Source organism: Balaenoptera acutorostrata, chromosome 6 (genome assembly GCF_949987535.1).
Source record: "Balaenoptera acutorostrata chromosome 6, mBalAcu1.1, whole genome shotgun sequence".
NCBI classification, from domain to species: domain Eukaryota; kingdom Metazoa; phylum Chordata; class Mammalia; order Artiodactyla; family Balaenopteridae; genus Balaenoptera; species Balaenoptera acutorostrata.
The window spans coordinates 79,966,609-79,974,853 of record NC_080069.1 but is presented as its reverse complement, the minus strand read 5'-3'; positions in this window follow the sequence as shown (position 1 = coordinate 79,974,853).

Sequence of the window (8,245 nt, the reverse complement as noted above, 5' to 3'; positions counted from 1 at the left end):
TGACTTGTCTTCATAAATACAGGTATTCGAGGAATACCTTTATTTTCTTGAAATCAATTTAGTGTCATCATCTAATTGAATAGGTGGAAAATTACAAAATATCACTGGAATCCACACTATATAAGAGGAGGAGGTGTGTCTATTTGTGCATTCTTTTTCTCTAATTGGGAACTGTCAGTAACAAACCTGCTTCACCATACCTGCATCATCATCATCATCATAGTGGTAGTAGTAGTAGTAGTAGTAGTAGTAATAGTAATAATAATTAAAACCCCTACATTTTAAAACATAAGTGTCTGTAAAAGCCATGTTCTAAATGCACATATGACTGACATCGCTGATATATACAGGATGTCCGATTGATTCTCATGTCACTGATTTGTGTTATTGGTTGTTCTGATGAGGTTCTTCAAGTGAACAACACTTGTCTTTATGAGAAGATTACATTGTGGGGAATGTTTGAGTAACAGATAATTTTTAATGTGCAAAAAAGAAGACTGGGAGTGAGGAGTGAAAGAGATATCTATTTTATTTAAGGTGTTGATATGCCAAAATCGGTCTAGACATACACTTGCTCTGCTTAGCCTTAATGAGCAGAGCTAGCTATAATTGGGGATAAAAGATAAGGAAGATTTTGTCTCACCATTAAGAAATTAATAAAATAATTAACATTGTAAAAAAGAAAACAAAAAACACCAGAATGGGCTATGATGGGTGATAATGAGTTCAAGAGTAGAATTAAATAGAGGATAAGTGACCACCTGTATGAACACAATGTAATTTTTTTTGTAGCTAGTGTAACAGTTGTAATAAAGTTTATCTTTTATAGTTATTTGTATTAGTTTTCACCCTTTTGTATATCCACCTTTCTTGGACCTAGAGCATAGATTCCATAAGGGCAGAGTCTATATCTGTCATTCTTCACAATTGTATTCCCAGTACCTAGTGTCTGGCATATATTAGTGGAAATAAATATTTGTTGATAAATGTTTGTTGCAGTATCTGATAGGAAATCAGATTAGAGATTTTCCTGGACTCCTTTCACATTTGTGTCAAGACTGCTATGTGTTTCCCAACCTGATTTCCCTTTCCCATGGCACACAAGTGGACTACATTTCCCATAACCTTTACTGTTATGTGGTTCTGTGGGATTCATTCCGATTCATGGAATGTGGGTAGGCCTGGCCCATCCAAACCTACTGTGTAATCCTGCAAGCTCTCTCTTGTTTCCCTCATCTCTGGCCACATGCAAAGTATCCAGTGACTAAGATGACATTTGGCCCACTGTTATGACTGCGGCAACAGGAACACATGGTCACAGCTATAATGGGTTCCATCTCTTAAAAAGTAGTACCTTCTCTAAAATTTCTTACTTGTGCAGTGATATAGCTCAAGAATTAATCAGTTCTCCAGATTCTCTTCTTTTTGACTGAGACTTTGTGATCTGATGTAACCAGACTGGGAGATTTGAGAGGGACATGGCGAGTCCAGCCTTTTTAGCCACTCAGGCTCCTTCCCTTATTGCTTTTGGTTAAATCCTTGGAGAAAGGAAGGGAAAGAGCATTTTTCCAATGCCCTTTGCCAGTGGGCTACCATTTCCCCTCTCATTTCTTACGGTAAAAAGCATGTCTCTATCTGGTGCCTCTGCTGGAGGATGATTTGCTCAAGGGCAAAACCAGTGAGATGGCAGGGAATAGATAGTAGGGAAGCTAAAATGACAAAAGGAGAATGGACCCCAATACATAGTCGCCACATTTGTTGAATGCTTGCACTATGCCATGCCCTACTCCATGAACTTGGGAGATTTAAGATCTGTGAGGCATAGCCATCAAGAATTCTGTAGTCTCTTAGAATAATCTTTATTCACCCACTTAAGCTTAGCAAGTTCAAGTTTGGAAAACAGAGAAAACTTTTATAGTACAGTGGCTTGGTAATCTGAGGCACCTTCCTACCAAGATGGCATTAGAGGGTTTGCTTCACTTCTACCTTATCTTTATTTTGGTCAAGGAGCTGCTGTCATTGGAGTATGAGGCCAAACCCTGGCTACTCCTTTGATACCTGAAATGCCTCACGCACATGAGCCTAGTGTGATTATGGGAACATGTTACCAGTTCTTACTCTTAAAGAAGAGGATCTATGAATGAAACAAAGCGTTGTGCACAAAAAGGGCTTAATTCGTAATTTTGGTAACACTATCAAAGGTTAATAATTGTCATCTTATATGGTTCAACCTAAATTTAAAAAATGGTAAATTTCATCTTGAGTTTCAATGCTGCTTAAATCTAGGTTTCTGAAAAAAGTTTAGATGATTTTATAGTAAAGAGTTCTATGACCTATTGGTGACAATTGACATGAGCCCGGGATAGGTTGTGTTGATATATTTGATGTCTCTGGTCACTTTAAGACCATCTTAGAAACCAAGGGACACAAGTGGTGCTCTAACAGAAATATCAGTGCAGTTCTGTTTCAGGTCCACAGGGGATCTGGATGTTTTGAGCTGAGAAGTTGCTTGAAACATACGTACTGCAAGGGTTTCTACTGGTTCCAAAGACTAAAGTTGGGAGAGACTCTACAGAAAGCTTTCTGATGCTCATCCTGTCATATGGGCTAGTGGTTTTAGTTTTAAAATCTATTAAATCTTGCTTTAAACTACTTTTCTTAGAACATCTCAGCTCTAGGGACCCCAACCTGCAACAACTACCAAGCACCTGAAAAATTGCCATCACCTCTTAGAACTGCTTTTTTGAAGACATCACTGTGAGTCTGTAATTATCTTCAATCGCTTCTGACTACAGCTTCAAATAAGACTCAGAGCATTCATATGTTGGTGAGCATTGATTTTGGTGTTGGAGCAGCTTGGTGATGATTTGTTTAAAAAAAAATCAGATCGAGACTTAATCATTAATTATTATCTGAAAACTTTCATGTATTTCAAACCTGCTGTAACTTATTTCAACAGCAGAGGAGTTGCTTATGATTCTGCTAGCAGGGGCTTTGTTTTGTGAAAGTTCTAGGAAAGGAGGGCTATTAGCTTTATTTTACTTATTATCTTTGAGAGTGTTGCTCTCATTTTAATTGCAACTTGGTAAGCTCTTTGGCTAGAATGAAGCCTGGGTCTTTTCTCAATGAGCATTACTAACTCAGGCCAAGTCCATGAGGACACAAGAATTTCCAGAAAAAAATTACCCAGTATTTACTAGAAAAAGGGCAACTCTGTAAGTTGGAACCCATGGAATAATGTTTTCAAAGCCAAATCTATCTTCTTCACAGCCTCCTTGTTTCCTGTGTAAGAAAAAGAAAACGAGGCAAGACTTTTTTCTTTTCCTTCTTTTAATTTTGTTCAGCATTAAAGGAGGGAACTTCATAAACATTGATTGTCATTTACAGAAAACATTCAGAAATCATGTGTGCATTATCAGGGAATGCTAACAGTATTCAACTAATAATTTACAGGACATAAAATAAGGACAAAAACCTATTACATTCTAAAGTAATATAAAACTCTGTTTTTAATTGTTAGGGAGTGCTGTTTTATTCTAGCATATTTATAATAAAAAAACTCAATGCTTACTTCCTAAATGACTCAGGCTTCAGTTTTACTCACGTACACAGAAATTAGGCCTTACATGTTAAACAAGGAGAGAGAGATCAGAAAATTGTAGATTTTAAAACTATATATGTCACTGGGTTTATTTGTAGTTTGCCTTTTGCCTCTATAGGCCAATAATAATACATGTAATAATGTAATTAAGCTCCAGAAAAATCAAAGACTATAGGAGGCATTATTCCTTTAAAAAAGAATAATTATTATGCTTTTTAGAGCGCATACTTTTATTTTACATACGTCTGGCAATGCACCTGGTGCGCGTTGCCAGCAATGACGTGCATGCTAGTAAGAGACACAAGCTGCACATTCCAGGTGCAGTAGTGGTCGGTAGGTACAGCTAAGCCCCAAACAGCACATGGTTTCAACGCTGGAGGACGCAGCGCTGCTCTCCACTTTACACGCGTAAGCTGGAGCTAAGGTAAAAACATTAAATCTCTGAATGTTGGAAGTATATGAAAATCATTTCTCTCAACCCTAAAAGCAAGGAATTATTGTCAGGGATTTCAAAAATATTGGAAAGTCTCATTTAAATCTAAATATCTTTTTTTTAAAATTATAAATCGGTCATCATAAAATACTAGCCTTTTAAACTCGTATTTGGGATGCAGGAAAAGCATCAGGTTCATCAGACTTGCTCCTGCCTGTGTTGTTACAGCTCATGACACCTTCAATTTTCCTCCCTCTCAGTCTCTCCCCAACCCTCCCCCAGGTTCTTGACAACATTTATTTGGTAAAGGTCAGTTATGGCTTCAGCGAATGAGTGGTCTGACCTTGGGGTTATTAATACGAAATAACTGTGTACAAAAATATTTTGTTCATCAGAAAGCAGAGTTTGTTTTCCTTAAGCTATTCCATGCAGGAAGGATATGGACTAGGCCATTTGCTACGAGGAAAGAGGACTTAGGCAACGTATTTTTTTAAACTTTCCTTTTTCATGTTGTCTAGTTCAGATAGAGTTTTCAGGTCTTAGGCCAATCTTCAATACAGATTCTTTGGAGCAGATTTAATTGACAGCCCTGTCCCTTTCTCAGCTGTCTTACAAAAAGAAGTGTACACTTAACACCAATGACCAGTCAAGATGCTTAAACTGTTACAACCAGTTTCTGAGAAGTACGTAACACGTACAAAGGAAGCAAGTACATATTCGCTCTTGGTTGGTTTTTCCCCCTCTAAAAAAATTGTTACAAAGTCTTATGCTTAAACAGAGACATAGAAAAATCAGTGTATTCACTGTCTCTGGTTATTTACAGAAAAAATTACAGAGACAGCATACATTGTATTAGACCTTCCACAAGCATATATTAAAAGTAATTACATTTGAAAAAATATTTTTATTTTTCCTCTACATTTCTACAATACATACTCAGTTTTCTATAGGTGTAGTTTTCATTCCTGTGTGTGTGTGTTAATCAGATGAAGCAGACAGTACTGTGCTTGGAGATGGGATCTGGAGCTTCTCAGACATACCTAGTGTGTGTCTGCATCTGGTCGTGACCCAGGTGGGCAAATGAAGAGCATGGTTTAATAGAAGGATCATGCTGCCCAGCAGGGATGCACATTCCCTGCACTTCCCTCAACTGGGCTTATTCAATTCCGGTAAACTTGTGCTTTATTTTTGGCCATAAGAACAATCACTGAGCTGCTCTGTCTGATCCACTGGAGGTTGTGCTTACAATCATGCAGGAGGCAAAGATTACTATGGCCGGTTCACTTCGGAGGAATTTCAGCAGCTTGGGAAAAAAGTGCACCAACAGACAACCCCCATCCACTGCAAAGGGGTCCATGGTCCCGCACTTCATAACAATGGAGGACTATGCTATTGTGATTATCGAATGAATTCTTTAGCTACAACCAAGGGAAAAGTAAGAACTTGTAGATAATGAAGCCACACATCTAAAGAAACACACTGAGACTCAAAAGCATAAAAATCGTGCATTGGACTTTCAGAAAAAAAGCAGCAAGAAAACTGACCACCTGGCTCTATGAAGCTGGGAGTTTGGGCAAAATGGATGGAAGTGTCTTTTATAAGCCATCATTAAATTATTTTCATTTTTAGACTGTTTGCCATTTTTAAAGCTGACCTCTTACTATATATTCTAGCAGTGATGGTCAAATATGAAAACGAAACTGAGAATCAGAAGAGCAAGATCTCCTGACCCCTAACCCCCGACTGACATCCAGAGTTGTATCTGGCCAGACTTGCTCCAGGCAAACAGGCCCCTAGACTGGATTTTGCTTTAAACCAGGGGTTGCAAATCGTGGACCGCCTTCTGCCCAGAGACATATTTGTTTGGTCTGCACTAAGCTCTGCATCAACTGACATTTACAACTCAAGAGATTGCATAAGATTTAGAAACTTTAGCAATACTTCAGCTTTAACTGACTGTTGGATGCCCCTTTTCATTGGGGCATTTCCTTGCTAGCTTGCCACCGGTCTGCTTCACTCATTTGCATCAACTCCCTGGCCTTTTTAGATTTTGGAATTTTTAACCTTTGCTTTAAATGAACATGCACCTCTGGTCCTGAGACACTCCCCTACCACCAACCCCAAATGGTTGTCAACTCTTGTCTAAAGACCCACGTGGTTTCCCATATCAGCTTGCTGCTTGCACTAGCAGTTGGGAACAGAAAATCAAATACCACTTCACCTAAAGCAGATGGTGGGCCTTCCCCTCTTTTTAGAGGGACTTTGTGCAAAGTTTGACTACAGATGCACACTTTAAAGTTATTGCTGGTCTCCTGAACGGTGGTTCTGTCTGGGCACAGACATCCTTGCCTGAATTTACTGTCAATCGTAGTAACCCACTGGAAACTACAGAGAAAAAAGAATCATGAAAAAGTTATTTCTTCTAATTTCCAATAGCAGAATTTTTCCTTGCTTCTATAATAAATGGAAACAAAGAACATGGAACAAAACTGACATCATTTGCAGCTGACTGATGTTTTTGAAAAAAGCTGTTAAGTTGCGTCCTTGGGACACAAGAATTGCTTTTGCAGTCAAGTCTGGTACCCATGGGACTGTAGAATGTGAGCCTGAGTTGACTATCCATGTGTGAGGTTTCCTCCAAGCAGCTGAGCTTGACTGCTGTGAAGTTATGTGTTGAACAGGCAGCTACGATAGGAAATGAACTGATGCCTCCCTGGCACCTACTGTTAATATCCAGAGTCTCTTAGATTCTATCAAAGAAGTCTACCCAAGAGACCACTATATTCTCTGTTTTCACCTACTCAGTGGTCCTTTAGTCCAGAGCCCTGAAGACACTATTAAAACAAGGGAGATCCAGAAAGGGTATGTTTGTCGAATACATCTCCACCCTCAGCTTTCAGTCTTTGGGGATAAAAGAGCTGCAGAAAAAGGAATACAAAGAGGACCTGAGTCATGGAGAGTTGGGGTAGATGTGAGATGTTAAGCCAGATGTGGAATCCCTTATTCTCCTATATTGCCTCCAAAATTTGCCTTTCTTTTTACAGACTACAGGTCACCTCCGTTGTCAGGTTCATTGAATGCTACTGAGATGGCTTGCTCAGGACTTGTATAGGAAGCTTGGGTTCTCTGGGAGATACATATTCCTGTAGATGGGGCAGCTGGATCATTTGGCTCTTAGCAGATTTTAGAAAATGAGACTAAATTATTCCTACTCATGAGCAACTTTTCAGCAAGTCCAAATAGTAAAAGTAAATTCAGCTTACAACATGAAGTTACTGCTCGTTGGTCTGAAAGCCTTGTCAGAGAGGTTCTGTCACTGGCATATTTAATTTATGCCATTTACATTTTGTTGTCATTTTCCTGTTTTTTTTTTTTTTTCTCCTTCCTTCTTGGTGTACTTTTTTTTTTCTTTTTTCTTTTTTTTTAAAAAAAACAAAACATCCCTGAGTGAATACAGTGCAACATCTGCATCAAGCAGTGATTGTCATTTACGAAATTTGAAGTGAAAAGTACAGATCCTGGGTCCTTTCTTCCAGTGCACATTTTATCATGAATGTGTTGCAACCACTCATGAGTCTTCATGGGGCAGGGACAAAGATTGCGTGTGGTAAAGAAAGTTGTTCTTAACTGAAATTTCAAAATACCTCGAGATGCAGTCACAGGAGATGTTCAAAGGGCAGCTTTTAAAGGTGCTTTGTTACCACTGAAAACATGACTTGGCTCTCTTTCAAGGGACAGATTTGGCAACTGTGGCGAAAAATGGAAATCTCTTTTCTCAACTGAAGGGGGCTGAATGTGTACTGGTTTCACTGTTTTGTTCTGGTTCAGTTGCTAGCTGTTTCCTGTCCCCTAGCTTCAAAAGGTTCATGCCGTCCCAGTGAAATGCTTGCACTAGTGGAAACGACACAAATTCAAATCCAGTACCTCCTGAGGCAAATGTGGGGAACAATCTTTTTCCTATATCACCCATGGGACGGGGGAGGAGAAATTCTCAGCCACTTCATCAATTGAGCCAATTTAAATCCTCTAAGGTAAACTGGAGGAAACAAATGGTTCCCTTTGCAACTGAGCAGGAATTACAGGCTGACAATTGGAAACACTAGGCCAACAGAACAATGAAAACAAAGTTTGACATAAGTTCAAAGCTCAAAGGGAAACACCAAGTCGACACATTAAGCATCGCCTATCACAAGCCAATCATAAAACATACA